The 26,196-nt window shown below is 38.9% G+C and overlaps 1 protein-coding gene and 1 long non-coding RNA gene across 2 annotated transcripts in view; both read right to left on the bottom strand.

Annotated features, from left to right (window-relative positions):
* tmem132e (transmembrane protein 132E) overlaps positions 1–26,196 on the bottom strand; it is a 359,849-nt gene that overhangs the window by 232,236 nt on the left and 101,417 nt on the right. The gene's annotated exons all lie outside the window — the stretch shown is intronic.
* Positions 7,664–19,492, bottom strand: LOC139637634 (uncharacterized). The gene is made up of 2 exons (XR_011694646.1): positions 17,434–19,492; positions 7,664–17,402 (listed from the first exon to the last, which is right to left on the bottom strand). It is a non-coding gene; the product is annotated as an uncharacterized lncRNA (long non-coding RNA).

Raw genomic sequence — 26,196 nt, 5'->3', positions numbered from 1 at the left:
TCTTGCTAAGATATAATAAAATATACTTAAAAACAGGAAAAAAGAAATAACGATCTGTTTCAGCCTTAGTCTGTTTCAAACAAAGGCTTTGTCTTGGTACAGTGGTTGAAGTAAATAAAGACCAAAGACACTATTTGTGAACATAACAGCAGCCTGAGTGTTTCTGCCTGTTTTTAAATGGTGCATTGGGTTGGTTGGCTGGTTGGTTGGGTTCTGCCCATCTCATCGTATTGCTTCTGAAACAGCACCTCTGAGTGCAGGGACAAGACCTCTGCCTGGTCCTATTTGGCCTGCTGGCTCTTTCCTCTTGCCCCAAGGCAATTCTCCCCACACAAAATACTACTATAGCTGCTCCTGCCCCAGTTTCGTTGTTTTGCTCCTCAAGTGTTCTTAAACAGGCAGTACCATTGACCTAAAGCACACTGTATTCATACATGCACACTGACAAACAGACAGCCTATAGCTGAGTCACATCATTTAACATCTACTTTTGAATGGTTTTTACTGGGATTTTGCATCATTTAGTTTGTTAAATATTCAGTGCCTGTGCACATATCTCAACTTAGAATAAATGTCAGTGACATTTTTTAGTTTACAAAACTTAAATGTAATGGATTGTAGCCTGCGACAAAGCACAGAGAAGCTAAAGCCTGTGAAAAATGCTGCCTAAGAGGAGAATAACTTACAGTGCCAGAGCGGGAGCCCAGCCTCCTCACACTATCAGTATTTTATGGAACAGCTTTGTGAACAGCGCTGGCAGGCACAAAAATTTTTATTGAGCAAACAAGAGTGAGAGCGCTCACACAAGACACATTTACTAAACAACGCAAGGATGAAAGAGAGCGAGGTGGGCTGACGGGCGCCACGTGCAGATTTGATCAAGGAGAGTGACAGCATTTAAAGAAATTAGATTTGATAAAGCGGAGAGAGCGAAAGCTCAATACACAGGTAAGTGTTTCCAAAATTAGATAAGAGGGAAGAGGAAGAGCAGGATGTGCAGGTGGGCATTTAATATACTTGATAAGACGTCTGAGACTAGAGCGGGGTGGAGGAGACTTTGAACGGGTTTCTGATGATATCAGAATCATCACATCATCAAACACAGACTTGTGTGGTTAGATTTCATTTTAGTATTCAGTAAACTGCTGATTGACTGATAAGTGTGAAGTGCAACACTGAGCTGACATTGGGGCATTTTACTGAATCAGATATGGGAATGTCAGGTTGTCATTGATTACAGCCTGAGTGAATTTTGAGGCCAATGCTTTTAATACATAATAATAAATAGGGTAATAGTCACTATTCATTTATTTCACATTAACACAAACGTTTTGTGGTAAAATTATGTATAATTGAGTTGGAAAATATATGTTATTATCAAACATGACCGTAAAGGTGAATATGAACGGCTACGTGATTGAAACTTAAAGCTGCTATAATCAATACATTTATGTTAACAATGGATCAAATGGCTTTTTACAAGGTAAAAGAGGCCACTCATAATTACAAATCCACATCCAACTCTGTGGTGGAACCAACGTGTTAGGTCTTGTCTAAGCCTATAGTGTCATCTAACATGGTAATGAATTCATTAGCAATGGAGTCATAATCTCAATGTTTCAAAAAAAAAGGCTGAAAACAATCAAATTCTGGCAGGTTCAAAAAAGGTATCAAAAAAGTAAATACTTGGTAAACATCACTATAAAATGAGACCTGTCAGCAGCTTCAGTACAAAAAGGCTTCAACTAAAAACAAAACATGGCAGTCATAATATCATATTTGTCTTATTCGATGGTTTCATAAAGCTGCCAGCTCATGTCAGGCTAGTTGTCTGCTTACATCAAGAGCTCCGCTGTCCGCCCTGAATGACAGTGATACTATTCAGTACCCTTTGAATATAGGAAACAATTCCCAGGTAATATTTAGCTTTTCTTCTTTTCCTTTCAGTTCCCTCAACATACAGATCTCAACTACAGCTGTATCCATAATTAGCTGTCAGGGGGATGTGTATTTATCTCAGGTACTGGCACTTACTTAAACCTTTGCTGTGATAAGAGGAACAGCCAGAAATATGGGCAGCTAACTGTCCGTGTAGCAGATACACCTGTCAGAGCTGTAAATGTGCAGCAGGAGTGAACATTAGTCCATGATTTCATGTTTAATTTCACTTTGATGTGTTTGTGTCTCAAGATTCTTGTCTTTCCTTGATTTCTGGGGACACCTGAAGTGACAAGTGGTCACTCTATATTCTGTCTCATCTTTGGAGTGTTTTTCGTCTTCAGAGAGCAACAAGATTGTGGTCTATGATCAGCCCCGTCGAGTATGGGAAAGCAGCTGCTCACATCTGGCTGCAACCAAGTCAATCCATTATTCTATTTGGGGACCATGTATGATACATGTACAGGTCCTTTGCTTCATTTGCCTACTGGCTAAAACTGAACACTATGAATAAGTACATGTCGCACATGGTTTTTAAATACCGTCATAATTTTGACTTTAGCACAAAACTTCACAAATACAGTGTACAAGCTGTCAGGTTGAGCTTTACAGGTGTGACGAAGTAAAGCTCTTGGACGATGTTGAACAAACCCATTAACAGTATAGATGCTTCCTGTTAACAAGTTAAACAAGGTTAAAAAGCATTTTCTGATGTGACGTAATTTGTCGTTGCTTTCTAATACCTACAAGTCAGTTTCAAGAATAAAACTGTTCTCTAGTTTGACACTAGTTTGGTTAAGTTTTGGTTAACTTCAGGCACAGAAACAACTTGATTATGGACAGGAAGAGACTATGTCGGGAAGTAAACAGCAGTCTCCTGTGTCAGGGTCCAACATGCAGTATGTTTGTCACATCCACCCCGACCTCCTCCCTCTGCAGACTTTAAGTTTCTGTAACAACAGTGTTTCCTCCAATTCTCCTGACGGTCAGGAATCACAATTCCCACGGCCACTGGAGTTCTTGAAGATACACATGTTATTTTGGGGCCTTTGCTACAAAAACTAAAGGTGTTGTTTTTCTTGGGAGGACTGTGACACTGTAACAGAGAGAGGTTCTTTACTGTTGCTGCTGCTTTAAAATACTAGAGGTACAGTTCTATGTTACACTCTATTTTTACATTTGTGACAAAAATCACACTTACAACCTGCTGACTTGAAAGAAGGAGGCCATGAGGCGTACCTGAAGGCAACACTAATTTGTTGACATGTATATTTTTTGGTTACTGTAATGACTGTGTGTAATGATCAGTGGCTACAGAATATCCCTTTCAACATTTCAAATGCTGCAAGGATTAACACTGAAGAGCTTATATTAATGACAAAGGTAGTCATAAACAAACATTTGCATGTTTTAAATCATCATTTGGAGCCCTTGGGTCACTGTTGTTGTTTGTTTTTCATTTCAAGAACCATCTGAGTTAGTAGCTGTGGAGAAAAGATCGTGTATCTCAGCCCAGTAAAGTAGCAGGTTTACATGACTATTACTAGTTGAGATCTGCTTAAACAAATTATAAAAAGATTTCTACTGCATGTTTTATTCCAAATGAAACCTTAGTCATGAGGGGCCTGTGTTTAAAGTGGTTACTGTTATTCTCCTTGGTCTACTATCCTGATTATTAATGGGATGTTTTGCCCCCAAATGATGTCTCATAACTGTCTAACACTCCCAGGAGCCTCCTGGCAGCCACACACCAGTTTGTGTGATTGCTTTTGCCGTTGCTAGTTCATAAGTGAAATGAGCCAATCGCAAATACAAGCCACTTGTTAGGCTGTTGGGTAATAAGCCAATGTAAAGGAAAGGTGCCCAGCGTCTGTGGCTCAGCGTGTACACTCAGCACAGATAAACTAAAATATTAGACTTTATTGATGAAAAAAAAAGGATTTGTGTTAATTAACAGCCTTATTATTTGACTAATGGGATTAAATTATCCATTCAGGCAATGTAATGTTATCTGATTATGTTTTAAGGCATATTTCTATCTATGTATTTACTCTAATTTGGATGATTGACCAAACAAGCAGAGGTTGTTTTCAGTTCTGAACAATGACAATTAAACATTGATTTGTTCAACAGAAAACACACAAACTATTTTGATAAGAGATAATTGAACATTTTGTCCCAGAGCCTAAATTGTGAGATTTTTCTGGTTCATATCACAGTACATTTTTTATTGTAAATATCCTTCTTGGGCTGTTAGTGGGACGTTATTCACCAGTGTTTGACATTTCACAGACTAAATGAGTTAGTAAAAAATGATGAAGTAACTTTACTCTTCTAAAACCTGCAGTAGTTAAACAAAATAAAAGTGCATGAATAGAAACAAAATAAAATGTCAGTGCTTTATTCCACTGGTTATAATTTCTCAGTACTTGTATGTAAAGAGATTATAACAGTGGACAGGTGTGTCTGACCTGGACATAACTTTTATCTCCTATTCTCCTATTTTATCTCCTAATAATCCTATTTTCCAAGAAGCACAATCAGAATAACTGCGCTACCTTCACTTTTCAAAGAATCCAATCTCTGAAATTCATTTTTAATTATTTCTTTGCCTCGACATGCACTGATCCTCCCAAATGTATATGCATTCATCAACATTCATATTAAACAACTTAAATATGTAAAATCATAATAAAAGCACATTGAAATAATTCTGTAAATGTTGTTTAACTCTGTGTAAAGACTTGTTTGAATAGGAAGTTACACTTGAACTTATCAAATAGCACTGCTACTGTTAACAGGAAAAGTAATGTAAACATGTCAAGACATTAGTCAGTGGTAACCCTCAACACTGTCAAGTATAGAAGATCTGACAGGTGATGAATTTCTGATTTTCTGATGAATTGCACTGCGCACCGTCCCAGTTAAAGATGATTTGACACCACCTCCAGTTTTATTTCTGCACAGGTTAAATGAAGTTGCACTCTGACAAGTGTTTGAGGCTGACGTTGTCCTAGATCCAGCTGGAAGAGAATCTGGCATCTGTCGCTTTGGATTCATGTCGCTTTTATACTCATTAATTTGCAAATGAGCACTGAAAACATTGGAAATATGACTAGTCATTCATTTTCCAGCCTGACTGAGCTAAAAAACACTGCTCTGGCAGTAAGTACCATACTCAGTACTTTGGACAAACTATAGTCCCTTCAAATACAATGCCCTCTGATAAACAAATTCATCGTCATAAATGCTCTAAAACATTATCTCATCATCAGCCATATTAAAAAACAGAAACCCAGACAGGCAATGTCATGTAACAGTAAATACAAGAGAGTACAGTGTTTTCTGTACTCTCAGCCTGGCAGGTCTGAACCAATTAATATGCAAACAGGCATCTCCTGCTGCCTGAGCACACCAGAGGCTGAACTCTGCATCAGTTCTACTGCTGATTACTTGAACCGTGTTTAAAGTTGCTGTTGCTATGCACATGCAGAGTGAAGGACACTCCACTAAAAAGGTGAAGCTTCCAGTCAACACACACACACACACACACACACACACACACACACACACACACATATATATATATATATATATATATATATATATATTAATCCTGCACCAGCCACTCAGGTTGAAAATAAGGCGCTTGCCTTTTACACGTTGTCATTAAATTATGACCATAATTTGTTTTTCTACCAAGATATTCAGTCCCTAGGGAGCTCCTCGTTAACCCCTTCTGCACAAGTTCGTTGCCAACATGCAGGAATCTTTGAATTTCAAAACTCACGCGGTGTTTTGGTATAGGGTCAATTAGCAACCCAGTTATTTCATGTTATTTCAGTTCAAACAAAAGTAAGTGGGGGTTGACCCTTCAACTTGTGGACGATGACATGTTTAAATCACTAATGTCTGCCCGCCTGTAATTAATAGACCAGAACAGACCGATACCCTCATATTCACATCTGCATGTGTGGGCAATTTGAACTGAGCTGCTTGTCTTCGGACCGGAATAAAAGCAACAACTGCACTGTAGGAAAGCTGCACAATCATGGAGAGAACATGACATAACCAGATGTAGTGGACAACGCCTTGAGTATGCAGAGACGCACCACCAGGAGAAGTAAAACAGGCAATTGGTTGGGGTCCCAAAAGGGAAAAGTGGGCCTCAAATGGCCCTTCATATTGCCAAACTTTACAATGACAACTCTAAACCCCATTAAACCTCACATAGCCACTGGGAGTATGGGTATGAATATGTTTCATGTACTGAATCTGCAGGTTGTTCTGTCCTGTAGATGCATTTTCTCTACACTTGTCGGTTGTCATCTTATCATCCTCTTTCAGGAATCACAGATCTTGTGTCTAAAAATGTGACTGTGGTTGTTTGTAAGTGAAGATTTGAACATTTTTTATGCATGCACTGAAAGCCTATTATGTCCTGTGGCTAAATAGCGTTTTGGTTTTTAGAGTTTTAGACTGTGGGTGGAGAGACTTGAAGCTCTGCAGTTTCAGTAATGGCATTCTTCCTGTGTGACAGCTGAACATACAGAATCCACTTTTTATAAGGATACCTTTTCTCTCCAGCTTTTGGTAGGTTTTAGTATACTATGATGCTTACTGTTGTTTCTGACTGAGAAAACCTAACATCACCAAATAAACATGTAATTATCATGTCTACATTTAGTCAGTTAACCCTGAGGAATAAGAGAATCTTATCTCACGATCAGCAGAATGCAGAGCATGCAGTAAGTAACTAGAACTACAGCACCAGCTTACATGGGCTGAAGGTTTGCTCAATTAATTGGCCCAATTAAAGGCGAACCTCAGCCTTGTGATCTGAGGCTTTAGAATCATTAAGACTGAGTGTTTAAAATTGTATCATCATTATGATATAAACTCACCAAATAAGGCCCAGGTTGCAAATAAAGTCCAGTCATGCATACTTCCAAACCATACTGAGTCTCCAAACAACACACTGACAGTGTACATGTAGCTACCGGCAATAATACATTTATCATTAAAATCCAAGTTCTTAAAATGACTTTTATGTTGTGTCTTTAAAAAAGTTACAGTTAGCTCATCATATTTCCTCAGGCAAGTTGTTACAAAGTTTAACAGTCCTCACTGCAAAAAAAAAAAAAAAGGAGAAAGGCTTGATCATCTTTGATCTAGACTTTGAAACATACAAAAGAGCTCTGTTTGAAGACCCAAAACTATACTTCTGAGCAGATGAAAAGAACAAACTCCACATCCCTGTGTGTTCCTCTGTCTTAATTTGTTTGAAATATTATCTGTTCTTAAAAGAATGATCTATATGAAAAAAAAGGAAAAAGGATGGATAAAAGATTCAAATTAGAATCCTTACTTGATGAAATGACTCACTGATCACTGAATATAGTTAAGCATAGACAACACATGACACCACTCCAAGCTGCAACATCTCTCATCACAGTGTTCTTCTTTCAGAATAAAGCTTTTATTTTGACCAACAGCTAATATTTGCTGCCGTTTCTTTCAAACCTGCCTTATATCATAATGGGGCTTAGGCCATTTCTAAAATTATTAATATATAAATATTTAAATATCTTGACACCGTCCAGCCCAAATATGGCGATATGCAATATTGTCACGGGGTGGGGTGTAATAATAATTAAATTGTTGTGTTTAATCATATTTTATATGTTATATTCTTTCTATATGGTAACTTATGTTGTTTTAAAAAAATTATACATAGGTTTTATTTGTCACATGCCAAGGTACAACGAACAGTGAGTGACTCTGTGCAAATAAATACATTTTTAAAAAATGCATATGGCAGGAAGCACTCTATCATCTATAGTCCATGAACTAAAACTGAAATTAAAGTAAGACTATGTAACTTTCTTTCTGAACAACAGACACTAAGCCGCAGCTGTTGCAGCGAAACCCCCTGAGTGTATTCAAATGAACAAGGTTGTGTGCTATTGCTAATGAATTCAACTTATTTCCTTTTTCAAAAGTTTTGTGGTGTCAGTGCAAAGTTACATTTTACATAATTATGTCTTTGAATTAAAGATGAAGGAAAATGGCAAATATTCCCAAGCTCTACATCTATAGTGAGTGTGAGGGGAACAGAGGCAAAATATGCTCAAAGAAAGATTCACTTAATCTCACTTACAAAGTGAGTTGGCCAAGTTTGGTTTAAGAACATTAGATCAGATACCAACAATAGCAGCTGGTTAAAAATGTAATTCTGCACGCAGTTGCAACAAACAGAGCAGATTCATTTGATTTGTCATCACATATAAGTAATTAACTGCAGAGATCTCAAGGAGATTAAATTCAGTTCGGGCACCATCAGATCAGGGGGATTCTCCGTAATCTGAACCTGTAATGATGTTTTCTTCTTTTAATTACAGAATTAGAGCACTGCATCTGTCATGGAATCCCAAACAGCAATGGAATATCAAACTCTTATCATGTCAAAGCTTTCTCAATCCAAGTTACATCTTTTGTCTGTGACTGAAGACCGACAGGGTGTTTTATAGGTGGAGAAAAAAACCAGTGGAAGCTTGTGAAATCCTGTCAAAAACGCAGTGCCATTGAAGACGTGACATTTTCAAGATTCAACGTTTTCACAAGATAATTATATAAATCACATGAATAATGGCAAACTAGATGAGAAGTGAATGTATGCATGGTTAATGATGTTTTGAAGTAATACATTATGCAGACCGTTTAAATGTTTTAATAACCAGGACACTGTTGAGGGGATGAAGATTGATTCCATAAAAGAAGTGGGGAACACTGACATCAGTGCTCTCATTTACAAGCAGCAGGACAGTCAGTGACAGGCAGGCAAACATGCGGAGTTCATCTTCTGCACTATATTGACATCACGCTTTTTTTGAATCATTAGGAGTCACCCGTTAAGTGGGGGTGTGCATAAGAGAGACTGTCAGCTTCCCTGTTTACCCACAAGGAGTCATATGAGGACTCGGGCGCTCTTACTCATGCATTGTTTGCGTAAAACGAACATTGATGAATGCATTGTCCAGGACGCTGTAAATCATCGTCACGGGCCGTGCAGTAATCAACTGTCTCAGGTAATCTGGTACTGACATTACTTTCCGGGCTTTTGTGCTGGTAGATGCAGGTGATAACAGTGATTTTCTCCCTTTTTTCATGGCTGTGCTGCTGAATCATACACCAGATTTCTCTTTGTGTGCACTGGCAAGCAAGTCTTTATGCTGATTGCTCTCTATGCAACATAAAACTCCTCCACTGATTCATTTCTATGACTGAACTGGATTGTTAAACGCTATAATGACGCTCATCAACAATTTTGGCTGCAACACATAATACATACAAATGTCCTTTTAGACTGAGGAGGAGCAGCGGAAATGGAAAAGAGGACAGTATTTAAGAAGGGAAACTAAAGATTCAAAGTACACCTATAAAATTAGCGTTAACACCTCTTCTAAAGCAAGATGACAGAGACGTAGCCTATGTGCTCTCTGCCTCCCTCCCCCAGGCATATATATGTTAAACTGTAATAAGTGCTGAGATGCTTTAACCCAGTGAATTACTCGAAGGCCAACAGTGAATGATGAGAGGAAAATCACTTAGCATACAAATCAATTACCCAAATGCAATAGAACCTGTGATGAATTGAGAAAAGGAAACGAAAGTATTAATTTTCCTCAAGCTGGAGTCACATCACAGGCACAGTGGTGGAGTAAGAAAAAAACTTAATGAAGTAAGCAGCTCCCTGTGATTCTCCAGGAACGTGAACCATCATTTTTGAGAAGTTCAACTCATTACATGGGGTTTGTTGCACTGAAAGGTTGTAATTTAAATCTTACATTTTCTCAACCTCCCTCACCCACTGTTGTTTTTCTTACATTTTTACTGGCGACCTCGGAAAACATGCGTGAACTTGTTCCATTTGCATGTGGGAAGCACATTTAAGAGGCAGCACGTTTCTGCCTGGTTGTTAAATAATGTGGAAAGAGGCAAAAACATCCACTGACCTTGATGTTCATTATTGATAATGAATTATTTTCAGTTTGCTCAATCGCAACTACACTAAAAACACCTTTGACACCACGCCATGATATTTCCTACTAAGGCTTCAACTAATGATTCATTTCATGAATCTAATGATCTTTTGATTGATTTATCGATTAATCATCAAGTCGATAAAATGTGAAAATTGTGCAGAGGTCACTTCAGAATTTCTCTTTTTCTAAATAACTTGATTTGCTCGACCTAAAGTCCAAAAGCCTGGAGATATTTAATTTATAATGATGTTAAACAAAAAGTAAAAGAAAAGGAAATAAGACAGATTTTTGGTTTCTTGACAAGATCCTTCAATTATTAACTGGCTATCAGAATTGTTGATGATTATTTCTCTTTTGACTAAATGATTGAACAACTGTATTTAGCCAGTTTTACACAGGAATGAGTAAAATGCAAGAGTAATTGGATTACTTGCTCTCAGCAGCGTCAGTGAACTTGACACAGATCATTCATGTTTTTTAACCAGGCAGAGAGAAGCTGGATACAAAGCCTTGCATCTGAACATGGGCCATGTACTCTGCATGTCCAGTTGGCGTGGACAGGCCCCTGGACACCAAATGCACATTCAATTCAATACATCACACTGCCTGACCTGACTCCTACATTTAACTTTACCAGGGGCCAGTCTTCAGCTTTGTAATTAATGAGCCAGGGGTGTTTCTCTCTATTTTCTGACCTCTCTGTCAGACTGACAGCCTGCTGTATTTCTGCTGAAAAGTTTGCTTATGTAGAACCACATGAGCTGCCTCTCCAGCATTTGCGGCAGCCTGCTGACTGCTCATTAGAATAATTTCCATACTGATCTCTATGACGCAACTCCAAATCTGCAAGCTTGCAATGATGATCCATGAACACAAAGGAAGCGAGGAAGCGAAAGCTTTTCAAAGTGACTACAACAAAGAAGTGTGACTGAGGCAGGCGTGTCGAGGGGATCAAGTTTAACGGCACTGTTAATATGGTGCACTCATTAGCATAACCTAAAAACAAAATATATCTGTATCACAGTCATGCCCCATATCACCAGTCTGTTCTCTCATTAAGATAAGGAGAGTCTAAATGACTTGCATGTGAGATAAGCCTCTTGGCAAGTTAAAAATCTGACAACCAAATACCCCATGATTACTCCTCATGTCAGCTACTTGGGTATTCTTCCATAAAAGTCCACAAAAACGGGGCAAAGCTACACTGCGTTGTCAGTGAAATGACTGACCTACTGTTTACAGGACTTAGAAGATGAGCAGGATTTCTCTGTTTAGCCTCACACTAATTATTTTTTCAGGTAAAAATATATGTTCACTCTGAAAGATATAGGAAGAACATTTAAAACTCTCAGTTTCAATAATTTTATATGAGTAATGGATAAATTGACCACGTGTAATATGAACAAGTTGCTCCAAGTAGAAAAACCCATTATCACCAATTTCTAAAGCTGAAAGATGCTGTTTTGGTTTTACAGCCTGCAACGTTACTTTTCAGATTCAGTCTCATCTCTCTCATCAGCAAAGTAATAAAAAGGTTCTGATAAACCCATTGAACGCAACCAAAAGGCAGGTTTAGGTTTAGGGAAAGATCATGGTTTGAGTTAAATATAAGTACTTCCTTAAGGTTATAGAATGTGTCGTCATAGTTACAATAATAAGCACACCGTTAAAGTTGTGGAAAGGTCATGGATAAAAGAAACAACAAATCAGTTTCAAACAGGAAACAAACAGTTCAACATTAGAGATGAAGGGCAGCGTGATCACCTACCTAAGATTAGTTAGCTAAACTATAACTGAAGGCTTAAGTTAGAAACTAGTCAATATTAACATTCATCAGTAGATACTTGACACAATCTAATTCAGAAACTCAGACGGTAAGAAGGTGAAGTTTATAACACAAGCTACATAGTTACAAACTGCTACTTACATTCACCTACAGGGTCTCAATTTGATGCACGGGAGCAGAGATTTGAGGATGTGAGCCAACATGATTGAATTCAGATTTGTGAGGATGGGGAGCAATTGTTTGTAATTTAAAACTGATTTCTTTATTTTTATTTTTTACAGTTTTACGCCACCTAACTTCTTGGAGTCAAGAAACAGCCCCCTGCACTTGTCTACATTAGTTAGGCTGAGGTGCTAGGAGAACCAAGAATGTATCAAGAACTGTCACAGTCCTGTGTTTGTGTAAATCCATCCATTACATCCTCCTCATCACAACAAAAAATGAACCTGTGGATCATAATAAGCTGCTTGCACAGACAGTCTCCCTGTTTCTCATGTTTACACAGCAGAAAGTGAATAAACAACTGCACATGATGTACTGTTGAGGTTTTTGCACTGTGCAGTCATGGAGTACCACCTACAGACATGTAATGAGTATCATCAGTGCAGCCTAGTGTTTATTCTGACTCAGTTTTCATGTTGCAGTATTTCCAGTGGTCTGGCATCTTGGTGACTGAATGATAAACTGCCTAACATGGCGTTCATCTAATTTGTATCAAGGCAATCAGATTGAGGCTGCTCTGGATGAAGTTATGTCACAATTCATATGCCCAGCAGCACACTGTGTATTCTGCATATGACTCATTGCTCTAATTGGTTTGAGTGTGTCAGCGACGCAGGGCAGCAGTGTTTTTATCTCTTGGGAAGCCAGATGTTCCTCACAGTGAGACCACTCACTACACATTCGGCACGTGAAGCCAACAAGTAGGCTGAAAAACGTAAAGACTTTCTAATCAAGAGCTGACCAAATTCAATAACGAAACAAGTGTTTATGTTTTCATCAGCATCGACAGAAGGTTGGTTAATTGGTACATCCTTAACTGTCAGCGCTCACATTAATGCAGCATCCATGTTTACTTTCAGTCCTCCAAACAGCGGGCTCATCACGCCACTCAACACAAAGCCCCCAGCTGCGCTGCTTCATTAAAACCAGTAAGAACAGTTTCTATGTTCTGAATTCATCTTTTAGCTGGAGTGCTTCAGTTTCTACATCACTGGAGGGAAAAACCACAACTTGTGATGTACATTAAGTCAACATTAACACTAAACTGAACTTTATTAACCTAACGTGGGAACTTAAAAAAAGCTAATGTGGGATGTTATTTATGTCTGGCACTTTTTTTTTTTTTAAAACACAATATGACACGATAAACCTTCAAGGCTCTAAAAAAATTCTAAAAAAGTAATTTTGTTACTTCAATCTAATGTTATTTCAATCTAATCTTGGGGTAATTAATGCCCCAGAGTCAACTCTCTGTGAACCATTCCTTCAGATGATGCATTTATAACATAACATTATATACAGAGTTTATGTTTAGTCCTGAGCCAGAGCTCCACTCTTACGCTGCATTATGTAGAGCTGTGTGGATGACTTGCAAATAAACATGGAAATTATACCTGAAGTGGAATAAATAGTTGGACGGTGACATCTTGATGCTGCACTGCAGTATTTACATATAGCACTAAGTTATTACAATCTCGTCTTACCATCAAGCGCAGCCTCCCCACTGGGTTATAACTCTGTCTGACTTACCTGAGCGCAGTGTGCCCTTTCAGCAGGCCCTGAGGTACTTTGCTCTATAGCTGCATACAAAGTTACATCAAACAGGGCCAAGGGTAAAACGTGGCCCAAAACTATATCATTAAATGATTCAAACTGAAAAAAAGAAAGTCTGCAGCTGAGTGGTGGATTTTAATTGACATCTTAAAATTCAGTATTTTCCTTCTATCACAGTCTGACTTGTATAAGTCTGAGCTGGGACTAGTTGCCATTAGCGTAGAGGTCTCCTATTTGCACATGAAAGACAGCAAACATCTGTGTTTTGGCCAACTGAGTCATTTTCAGGGGGATGGTCTCTCCACTCCAGCACCAGTCTGAGATGTGTCGCAGTGGGACATGAATGTAAATTTTCTTGACACCTATTTCCCACAGGACACCTGTCTGCAGCGCAAAATTAATACCACGTAATTCAAATGTTTTCTGTTTGGTTTTGGTTCAAGGGGTGGGACCGTCTGGGCGTGTCACCCTCCCGTCTTCAGCAGTACGGCTGAGCTGTGCTCCTCCAGTGGCAGCACAGACGACAAGCTGCCGAAGTGAAAGATTACACTACTGGCTAGCTGTAAGTAAGAACCATTAATGTGATTTTGGGATAATGCCAATTGATTAATACGGTACTAGGGGCTTTGACATTGAATGAGTGTGCTTGTCAGCTCAGCTAAAAGCAAAGGGGCCTCAGATATCTGCCATCAGTATACAGCGGCAGAAAAAAAACAGTCACTGCCAACATTTTAATTTATTTTTTCCCCAAAGGTGAGTTGATATGAGATCTAAGCCGAGTCTGAAAAGAAGATAGGCAATATTTCTCGCTGTGGGCCTGATTAAAGCCAGTATATTGAGAGTGAAACTATCAGTTCATAGAAAATGCTTTTTTTTAGTGTCAGTCACGCAGGATCATTACACATCAGCCGCAGGGAGGACGGATATCAAGTTATCTGCAGTTTCATTCTTCAAGGTTTAAGAGCATCTGCAATATTTCTTCATCAGCTCTCACCAACACGCCTACTGCTGCTGCTGGTGGCGGTGGCGGTAGAGACAGCCGCCACCGTAATTCCTTATCGCTGCACTCGGGTGTATCAACTCTGTCTCTCTCTCTCTGTGTGGTCTACTACCAGGTCACATATGGGGAGCACTGCCTGGAAATATGAGGCTGGCCAATTAAAGTCAAGTAGTGCTGAAACAATAACAGGCATTTAATTTCTGTCTTTTGTTTACTTCATGTTGCAGTATGGTAACTTTGCACACTGGCAGCTCTAAAAGGCAGAGGCTGAGCGTGTCAGTTTGGAGGATTTTAATTCCCAGGTGTCATGTAAAATGGCAGCAGGAAACTGCACAAGGCTTAATAACAAAGAGACCAGAATGGCAAGATCTATTGTTGGTGAAAGTGTAGGTGGTGCCACACTTTAAAAGTCTTCATTTTGTCACTTTCTGTGGCAAAGTGAACTCTCTTCACCAAACAAACATCAGAACTCAACTTTTTTTTTTTTTTTTTTTTCATAAAAAGCTCAACTGACTCTCAACTTGGCAAGCTCACTGTACAAGGACTATGATTTGTAAGGAAGTGCAAGAGGTCCTTAGCGTAACCTTTCACACCAAACCTTTTATAAAGGAAACAAAAAGCTTCACAGTGAACCAACAAAATCATATAAATCCCCACAAATGTCTAAATAAAATACAAAAGCCTGACTTGAAAAAAAAGACTTGGACATGCACAATGGTCCGTGTGTGATATGTCCATCAATACTACAACAGCTATTAATCCATATGCATGGTTAAATCAAAAAAGTTGTAAATAATATTATTATAAAGAAAAAAACATTATTGTGACAGTAGTAAGGAAGAAAAGGAAGGGAAAGACAAAGAAAATCCTCTGATCATTTATTTGAAGGGGGTTTGAACTGATGCCTTCTGGGTGACTCAGAAAAGAGACTCATTCCCCCCTTGGGATTGTTCATTTGCACAGGAAATTACAGCTTCTAATGTTGATGCACAAGAATGTATCTTGTGTTGCTAGTGTATCATTTGGATGAGTCATCTGCTAGGAACTATTTTCATAGAATTTACTTTGTTGTTAAATTCTCTGGAAACCAATTTACCCTTGAAGAAATATAACGATGTGATAAGATTCATCTGACAAGTTTATGGTATTGAGTTGATATTATATAATCCGACATACTTAGACCTGGCATCTGACAGTGTCAGACAATGAGAGATACAGGTCTCTCAGAGGCCTATCGAACCCTTCTGACCCTTTGAATGTTCATCTCTTTTCATTAAATTGTCATCAAAATGTTTAGTTTGCTCACCCAACACTGACCTTCACAGGTTATCAGGGACAGTAACATCAGCCCTGTAAAGAACTAAAGGAAAAGAGTCTGAATTTAAAGGTCAATCGTATTTTCCCAGCCAAGATTGTCATTCATTCAGTTGGAAAAGGCTGACGCCATGGCTCATTCATCCATAGATCAGATGAAGAGCGTTTCAGATGAAATGTGTCATTTTCAACTGGATTTCCTTTTCTGATAACATCTACTATTGAATAAAATCATAAAATACAGTATTTTATATATACTTATATATTCAAGATACAGTTAAAATGGCATGCCATTTAAAGTCAGGTGTAAATGCTCTGTAATGATGGAGTTTAAGATTTAGTTTAATAGTACAATGTCTATTTGTGGTTGTATTAACAGAAAATACAGTTTACATTTTAAAACTGATTCCTGTTTGAAAAGTTTTATATTTGTAAAATCACATGTTGTCAATTAATATTGCGCTTTGATGTGTTTTTATGGACTAAGTCTTCAACACCGGATGGTGATGAAAACAGAATTGGATGTGAACAAATTCAAAACCCTTCACTTCAGATCTTTTAAACCAGTAGTAAGTGGTCTAGTGATTGTGTCATCGGAACTGCATATAAACATTTAATGAGACATCTCAAAACACATGAAAATATTTTATGAATCCACACCCTTTACCAAATCTCTCCGCACCAATAGCTCGTACGTAGCAAGCTTCACAAAAAGATTGGGAACCCTGTTATTTTTCATCATCTACAACGTTTCAGTGGCTCCATCTTTTTTTATATCAAGTCTGAGCTGAATGCAGTGAAACTTTGAGATAGACCTACTTCCTATTGTTAGCTTCATGTCACACATAGAAGATGTCACTCAACTTTTCCTGCAGCTCTTTCATAATAACCGGCCTCCTGCTGCACCGTCCTTGATAAATGTAAAGCCATGTTGACGTAGTGGAGCCCAAAGACCGTTGAGCTACAAGAAACCTGCTCTAACACTACATATTTTACCTTGACTTTGCAATGCATTTATAGTGACATTTACAAGCTACATGTGAAAGACGAGACATTATGTAGCATGTTCCAACATCATGTATTTTATATCAAGAATGTAGATTAGTCAGTATATATATATATATATATATATATATACCGTAATTTCCGGACTATAAGCCGCTACTTTTTTCACACGCTTTGAACCCTGCGGCTTAAACAACGATGCGGCTAATCTATAGATTTTTACGGGCTAACGGCCTCCAGGGGGCGAAAGTGACATTGAGAGCGACAACGAAAGAGAGACTGAGAAAGTGTGTGACGAAGTCATTCTGAGGCTGTTCAGTTCCGACACTGAAGACGACAACTTCAGTGGTTTTAGTGCGCAGGAGGAAGATGAAGATAGGGATCAGTGACTTTTCTGGTAGGCTAACGGCCTACGGCTGGTAGGCTGGTTATTTTTTTTTTAACCAGTCGTGTTACTGCTGTGACTGCTTGTTACTGCCGTGTTACAGGCACTGTTCGGAAAAAAGCACTTATTAAAATAAAAATTAAAAAAATCTTTCTGTGTAAATATCTCATGTTACAACGTGGACACCTGCGGCTTATAAAGAGGTGCGGCCTATTTATGTACAAATTCTTTTTTCTTTTTCAATTTAGTTGGTGCGGCTTATATTCAGGTGCGCTCAATAGTCCGGAAATTACGGTATATATTTTTTATTTTTATTTTTTCTTTCAGTAACTTTTATGTAACTGCTGTATTTGTACAAGGGTGCACTTGTGTTTATTTGTATATTTGTTTATTAATTTCCCTACTTTTCATTTCCTCCCGTTTGTATTATATTTGCCTGTTACTATGCAAGAAGTGTCACTGTCCACTTACTTTTGCTATGTTTATATTGTGGTTTTTTTTATGTGTAACTATGTTTATATACAGCAGCAACTGTTCACAGCTCTCTGTGACTTTTCTCACAGTTGCCTGAGCTGTCACAGCTGTAACAGGAAAATAAGTGTAAGTAACAAGTTTAGAATCACAACAATTCACAATTCATTTAGAAAAACGTTGTTGCTGAGCTGCACAAAGTGTCAACAATGGACCTGTTACATCCTTCACCATCATAAATCTTGTTTGCAGGCTGAGTTTATTTTGTATTGACTCCTGATTGAAATGTGTGCCGCATATAAATGTCTTTTTTTTTTCCTCACTTAGATTTTGAAAAATCCAGGATTGCTGTGTGATAGTCTTTGAATTGTTTCCCAGTTCACAAACAGCAGGAAGTCAGCATCCTCGCAATTAGACAAATGGCCTGACAATCACCTGAAGAAGAAGAAGGGGAGCAGTTTCCATATTTTAAAGCCATGTCTGGGAGAATAAAATTCACAAGAATTTGATGCAGAACATAAAGATGATAAACCCAAAAGAAGAAGAAGAATAATTGATGACATTTTGCTGAGACTTCCTGTAGCTTTGAGGATTTTAAGAAATCATAAAATTGAAACTAGAATCTGATCCCAGATCTCACACCAAAATGTCAAATCTAGACCAACCCGCTATCCTCAACTTTGTCTGCTTGAGCCACGTCGTGCTGATCTAAGCTGTGATGACGTGTTTCCACTACAACTTCCAACCAGCAGAGGATGGCTGCTTTATGGCTACCACAGCCGTCCCGTGACCGTTTCTTCCTCTTTAGCAGGTAAGCAGGAGATGAGAGAGAGAAAGCTTCTTTAAATCTTTAAAATTCTGTGTGTTCAGTACTTTCTACCTGATTCTCTTTGGTTTGGAGTTCAGCTTCACTCCTGTGCTCCTGTTTAACTTTCAGATATCCGCCTTATTTTACCGTTTACTGATCCCCATCAGTGTTATCAGAGCTGTATAAGTTACCGTTAATACAAACCAAACCTTCCCTGCTTCCCTGCTGCTGCTGAAAGCTTTCCAAGATATGAAATGCAGTCTGTTTAGTGTGCAGAGATTCACTAGTGGTTCAAGTAAACATGTTCAAGTTGCCAACACGACTCACAGCCATGGTTTGCCGTGACACCTCCATAATGGAAAAACCCTAATAATCTGCTGCAATTGGTTGTAACCTATGCCAGTTAGGGCAGTTTCGGGAAGTGGCTACAGCTTTTGTGGCTTTAATCAATACACTCACTGTTCTTGACGAGAAAAAGTATGCAGCCAACCTTAACATGTGCTCACGTCTTAGCAGATGACAGGAAATGGTGAAAGAACAGCTTCCACCTCTATACATGTGATTTATTGAACAAACAAGTCAAACACTGGCTTACAGACAGATCCTGAAGCAGCTGTGACACCTTACGCTTCCAAATATGCCACTATTTGTTTGATTTTCAAAAGCAAACACAGCCGAGAGGAAGAGCAGTCACTTCCCCCGAATCTGATGATGACAAGGACATAGAGAGCAACCCTTGTCAATCTAGGGCTGTTTGAGTGTCCCCAACAGAAAGGCCCATTGGATTACATGATCTCTTCATCTCTGTAATTCCCTCCCCCCTTTGGTTCTGCTGGAGCTCTATGTGTGACCTACAGCATTAAGGGCAAAGCAATAATTCCCCACGCGCTGTCTAGAGCCTGAAGCGACATGACAGGCTTTCCCTTCACCATCAGCATGCAAACCAACACACACACCATTGGAGGGCGGGGGGGGGGGGGGGGGGGGGGGGGGGGGGGGGGGGGGGGGGCAGGGTGGGGAGAGTGAGGGTCTCGAGGGGTGAGGATTAGGGATGCAGAGGTGAAAAAGGGAATCCAGGGACAAATTTATGTTGTGAAAACCTTTTATGAATCTGACATGAGGCGCCGGCCATATTGATTGCCCTGGAGACAACTTTAATTGTGGCGAGTAAATAAACAGACCGCACACACTGGAGTAGTCTGGACTGTTGATTTGCTGTCAGATTGGAAAACGAGTCGTACGTTTTCGGAGGATCAAACAGACGGTCGTCTGTGCCCATTCTGAACACCTGAGAAATTGTACGTTTAGACAGCGTGGTTTAGATGTCTGCAGCCTTAGATCAAAAGCTGCTGCTGCTGCTGCTGCTGCTGTCGTCTCTCCTTGAAATCAAAGTGTCTTTATCGTTTCACCTCAAAACAATACTGGCACCTGACCACCACCAAATCTTTATCAGTGCTTGAAAACAAAAAACATTCTTTGACCCGTTTCATTTAACAGACATGGCCGATCTTGGAGGGAAATGCCAGCATTTACCTGAGTTGAAAAAGTTCCCCCCTCTGCAACTTGTTCACCTGTTTACCTAAATCTGCTTAGTGTTTTACGGCTCACGTGCGCTCCATGTTTATACACACACACATATTATATATATATATATATATATATATATATATATATATATATATAACACCCATCAAATGCTTGCTGTGCTGGAAGAGGCAATCAAAGCCAATGAGTTTGTAAAACTAGAAGCTCATAGCTAATGAGTAAAGGTACATTACAGCCCGTCTTGTGACCTTGGGGCAGTCGGAGACTTGCCATCTAAAACCTATAAAGCTCTTGATGTTCTTGGGGAGGTGGAAATTAATCTTTTTTTTCCCCAGACAGCACTCATCATTAGTAATTAGGCCTACAATTAACCTACTTAGCGTGACTATGTATGAGTCATACCACTAAAAAAAGATGTACCTTTATTAAAATAAAAGCCTGTGCAATTTCTTTGACTTTGTGCACTTACATACAATGTACTCTGTGCTCCAGTGTGATTACTAAGACATTAATGATGAGCTTTGGCTGAATGAGAGACAAAGTTATAGTCTGTTATACTTGAACACTGGTTGAATCTGGTGTGGCTTTCCACATTTTAAAGGTCCCTTATTTCACACTTTCCCTGTGTTTGATATCCATTTCTGAGTGATCCAATAAAAATGTAGCAGATTTCAGGTAAACCACATACTGCAAGGTTGGATGGTTGGGCCTGGTGGGCAGAGCTTGGGGCATGGCTGAAAATGGTCACTGCTTTGTTGTGACATCACAAAGTTACAGAGGTCCTGACGGCTCGTTTTAAGGCTCAGTTATAGGCTGTGTGCATTTCTCTGTGGACTGAGCGTTTTAATACTCTCACAGTATTAATAAAGAACCTAGACCTGCTTTATAATAAAAAAATAAATAAAAAAAAAGACATGGATATTTATTTATTTAAGATGAGACCTTTAAAGGTGAAACAGGGAAAAATCACTGAAAAAAAAACAATGAAAAGAATCTAAACCATGCAAACTAAATTCAGCTCAAATTTATATCAACTTAAATATCTGCTGTGTGTGAGTGCAAAGCAGCAGAGTAATACTGCTGTGTAGATGTGAGAGGGCGTCTGTAATGACATCAGCTGAAACATATGTGAAGGCATCTGTTCTATTCTGGCCATCATTAGTTGACTGGGGGTTATAGTTTGATGAAATGTTGGCCCTAGAGGTTTCTTCAGGACAAACTTTTTGTAATAATCACCACAAGGAGCCCGTCTCATTGTGGGAAAATAATGAATTCTTTCCTCTTGAATGTCACTGTTCAACAAACTTTAGCAGAGTACATTTGTTTCTGATTAATCTTCCACTAGTTCGGGGACAAATTTTCTGCATGAATTCATTCCCTTCTCCACCTTCTTGGATTTTCAGCGGGATTATGATCAATTTGGGAGCGCTCAGCAAGGAATATGAAGTTACAGTGGCATTAATTCACGTCAGCGAGCACGGGTGGTAAGCTTACTACGTCGAGTGATATGACAAATTAGCAAAAGTCTTTGGATTTTCGATGCACGTTAGAAACTTCTGTGTATCTCCAAAAGGAGTTACCAATCCCATCACAGTGCCAGGTATCACTCTGCAGCAAACTCACACACACACACACGCACGCACACACACACACACACACACACACACACACACACACCACCTTGTGTCAGCTGTCAAACCCAAGCTGATGCCTCATTCAATATAGTAAATGGGGCAGAGAAAAGCTACAGCTAAACACAGAGTGAGTCTTAAATTAATTTGCTCAACCTTGAAGCCTTGAATCTCTCAAGCAGAAAAAAAGCCAACAAGACTGTCACGTTTTATTTGGAATCCTATTGAATATACTGTAACGAACTGTTATACCTCCGTCATGGACAGATGGACTGCAGAGCTATTTTCAGGGCAGTTTGTTTTGTCTACTTCTCAGTGTCTGTGTTAAGGTCTCGACCTTTAGATGTCTATAAAGTACATTATCATCATATTTCCCTTGAGTTTATCCACATGTGCATCTGCCCACATGACTATGTCTGACCTGTTTCATTGTTGCAGTCAAGCCCTATTTAAAGGTAAAGAGATTACGCTGTTCCAGATGAGGCAGTCTGCCTCATGTGGATTGCAGGAACACTTTAACAACTTGGCTCTGCAGAGGATGCATGCATTATTTTTAAAGACTGATGCCTCTGTTGGTTTTGGCTGCTATCTGTCCTCTTTGGCTTTGAGAATGATGCTGCAGCACAGTGTGGCAGAAAAACCACTCCTCTAGGAAGGCAGTCTTGATTTCCAAAAGCTGCATTCTCCCCTCCTATTACATAAAAAGCATATTTATGTCGCCTTTTAACACAGCCAGGAGGGACATTTGCATCAGACAAAAACTCCAATGACAGGTTCAAGAGGGGATTTCAAGTTCAAGGTCTATTCTCAGACTTTATGTTAATAAACACAAGCTGTTCAATTCATGGAAACCTTAGTTTGATGCAAATTTCCCAGAAAAAATGTGGAATAAGAATAAAAAAAATACAGGTAGTAAGGGTGCACCAATACATAGTGTTTCAATATTTAGAGATGAAAGATCATGATATGTATCTGAGAGCTAACAAATGGATCACAAAGTGGATGGAACACTTAATTTCGAATGAATCAGCATCAAGGGAATCTGATCAACTGGTTTCTGGGCAGGGTATCGGAGCAGCGTGGCGTGAAGGCAGGGTGCAGGCTTTTTTTTTCCAAAGTGAGACCATCTGTGTTCCTGCTTACTCCAATACAAAGTTCCTCATCCCAGTCCAATGAGCACGCTGCTTCCACATAAAACGTATACAATGTCGAGTTGAAATTTCGATTCTGTTTGACTGCTAGAGCGGATTTCCAATCTGCGTCTTTTGGCCACAAACGACTGATTACTGTGACAAGAGGCAGTGACTCAAACTTCAGACAGACTGATTTGGAAAAGTACTGACTACTTTTCTTATTTCTTTCCTCATCCTGTCTCTGCACCTTCCTGGGTTCACACAACTCTAAGTAGTTGAAACATTTTAAATTTAAATGCTGTTTTTGCACAAAGGAAGAATAAAAAATGATTTTTTTTCAGTTGCTTTGTTTAAATTATCATGAGCCCATCAAACGACTGTGCCACTGCATCGTGCATCATCCCAAATCACAACCTGACTATATCATTACATGCAGGCTGGGCAGTGATGTAATGAGCCACTACAACTGAAGAAACAGATTTCACCTGTTGCCCCACATCTAAATTAGGTGTATGGGCTTTTAGAGTCTGTCAATCATCTTCTTAATGTAAAATATTTAAATCACCACATATGAATATTCTGATAAACTGACTGAAACAATATAGGATTAAAAACTGAAGCCTCTGTTTCTCAAACTGAGCATATGGCCTACTTCCTGAGTCTATACTCGCTTTATTAAAGTTGTTTTCTGACCCTGTTTTATTCAGCTGATGAATGACCGGATTTGTCCCTAAGTGAGAGAGAACGACACAAAAAGACAGAGAAAAGGAGATGAGGGATAAAGGGAGGGAGGAGGGATGAAGGGCGAAGAGAAAGAGAGATCGAAGAGGAACCGAGACCAAAGAGGTCCACATGAAAAATAGATCCCTCCCTTTGTAAGCAACCCTATTTAATGTACTGCATACTGAGTAATGGATAATGTATTCTGTGACATCTCTCAACATCTGTTGGTGATGAGAAGGAACTGCATCAACAGATATTATCTCTTTCTGCACAAGACTAGCTCCTACAACTCTCCAATCCACTTAACCTGCTGTGGCCTGCAATTGACACCATATTATATCTGACAATGGAGAGGATTACCAGCAATTAGAGACTAAAAATACACAATGAAATATTAAAATATCTAGTTTGACACGGTCATTATCACACGTCTTGTACTCAGCTTGCGCCAAAAGTCTTTTGCTGGAAGGTTACAGCCTCAGAGTGCTATAGTAGAAAATGGTGAGTGGGTGGATGAGTGGGCTTTGTTGGTATGTGGCAGTGTAGATGGGCCAAAGAGTTTTGAAAAGCCCAAAAGCCACAATATCTACAACTGTCCAAGTTATCCCTGATAATATATAACTGATAATATCCAATATCGCAATATTTCTCTTGCTATTTTTCTTACTGTACATTATACCTTAGCATGTGATAAATATAAGTGTATATATAGACTAGAAAAGTAGAAACACAAAATACAACAATATAATACATATATGATCATTTCCATATATGATAATATCAGTGCAATATTTGGCCTGGACTGTGTTGAGATGTAAAATTTTGGACATCGCTTTAGACTAATTCACATTAACGTTTATATCTAAATGTACATTCAGAGAATTCAGAGGGTTGGGCCCAACACAGAGTTTTCATGCTAGCATTAAAGCTTTACACAGGATATTATTTCTTAAAATGCCACAAGAGATAAAGAGGTTATTAAAATTTAATGAATCTAGGCAGTGCTGATGTTATGGAACAACAAAATCTGGTTAATCATAAGCATATAAATTTAAAAAGTAAACAAGGATACTTGATTTTCTGAATGTCTCAAGGACCTTTGGGGATAACAGTGATGGAGAGTTATCCATATAAACCTGACTCAACCCACAGCACAGAAGACGGAGGACAGACATATAAAGCCGAGGCCAGTGTGTAATGCAGTGGGTACATCAGAAAAGGCCAGAGGTACATTTCTGTCTCTGAAAACATTGTGGCTGGAGCTCACACTAAAGAAAACGTGACCTTCACTTCACTTCACTTGAAATGATTAGTCTTCAGCCCACAGGACCCACATCTTTTATCATCCCTAAATCTGAGGTAAAACGCATGGTCCAGAGTAATTTAATAAGTGCTGGGCTGTAGCTGTGCTCCTCCATAATAATTAGCTTGTCTGGTCTGCTTTCACTACAAACAGACCAATGTTCCACTCACATTCACCGTCCCTCTTATGTCTCCATAACAAAACTGGCTACTGGTAGGAAACATTATCTCCCGCAGTCAAGCAGGAGCCCAGGCCTCTTCAACATATAATGAAATAGTAAAAACACACTGGCTTTTATGCTGTAATTGTTGTCTTGTGGGTCTCCAAGCAACAATAAATACAATATAAGATATATTCTTATTATACTGTGGTCAGACAGTGTCTATTCACATGGCTGTCCCTGTCTATTCTGAAATTATGGGAAACGTGGGTTGTATAGGAGGTTATTGACCTGGCTCTTTCTTGAACAGAACCAGTAGCTTCCTGGAGTGTGTGCTGGTTGCCTAGCAGCTGGCCCTGTTCAAAAACAGTCAACATTTTCTCCTGCACAAAAGAGAGAAATACTGATTGAACTGAGTACATTCCTGGTCCCCAGAGAATGAACCTTTGCTATTTTGGACATTTGATCAGCTTTTTTAACGGGCAGCTTTCCATGAGTTTTACTGAGCAGATTTGTGTGTTAAATGGGAACAAATCCCTTTTTATAGACCCTGTGGTCTTTCCTTTAATGACAGCCTCATGATAGACAAAATTATCATTATGTGAAATTGAAGTGAAGTAACATTTCATCATGACTTAAGACATAATTACAAATGTGGAACTCTCATTTCAAACATTCAGGGATCTAATTTTTACAAACTCAGACTGTTTTTAAACTTTTAGACATAGAGGAGAATGATAAGTTATCAGTACCTGGTGCATTAATTTCCCCTGTGTGTGCTTTATAGCCTTGGACTTCCATCTTTACCTCCTAGTCTCCAGCACTTCATATAAAGTTTGCATGTATAATTACTGCACTGTAATTGCATAGATCCTCATAATTACACTAAGGACAATGAGATTTTTTAAACGAGATGTAACTGACTGCAAACAATTTCCTCACTGATTATTTGATACAGTAAGGGGGATGCATGAAGAAATGCATTCAGGTTGTTTAAGTTTTAAATAGGTGGTTTGAAATCTATCATTGCTCACTCACTGCTATTTGACAGTTTGCTCAGCACTTTGCTGTCAAGCTTTGACTTACTAAATGTTGGTAATAAAGATATCCCTTTAGTATCTGTGCCCACATCTGAATTGATTTTATTCCCCTTCACTCTTATGAGCACCTTGA

Source organism: Trachinotus anak, unplaced genomic scaffold, assembly GCF_046630095.1.
Source record: "Trachinotus anak isolate AG129_WGS33_773 ecotype Australia unplaced genomic scaffold, CSIRO_AGI_Tana_v1 ptg000020l, whole genome shotgun sequence".
Lineage (NCBI taxonomy): Eukaryota > Metazoa > Chordata > Actinopteri > Carangiformes > Carangidae > Trachinotus > Trachinotus anak.
This window is presented reverse-complemented; position numbering and strand designations above follow the sequence as displayed.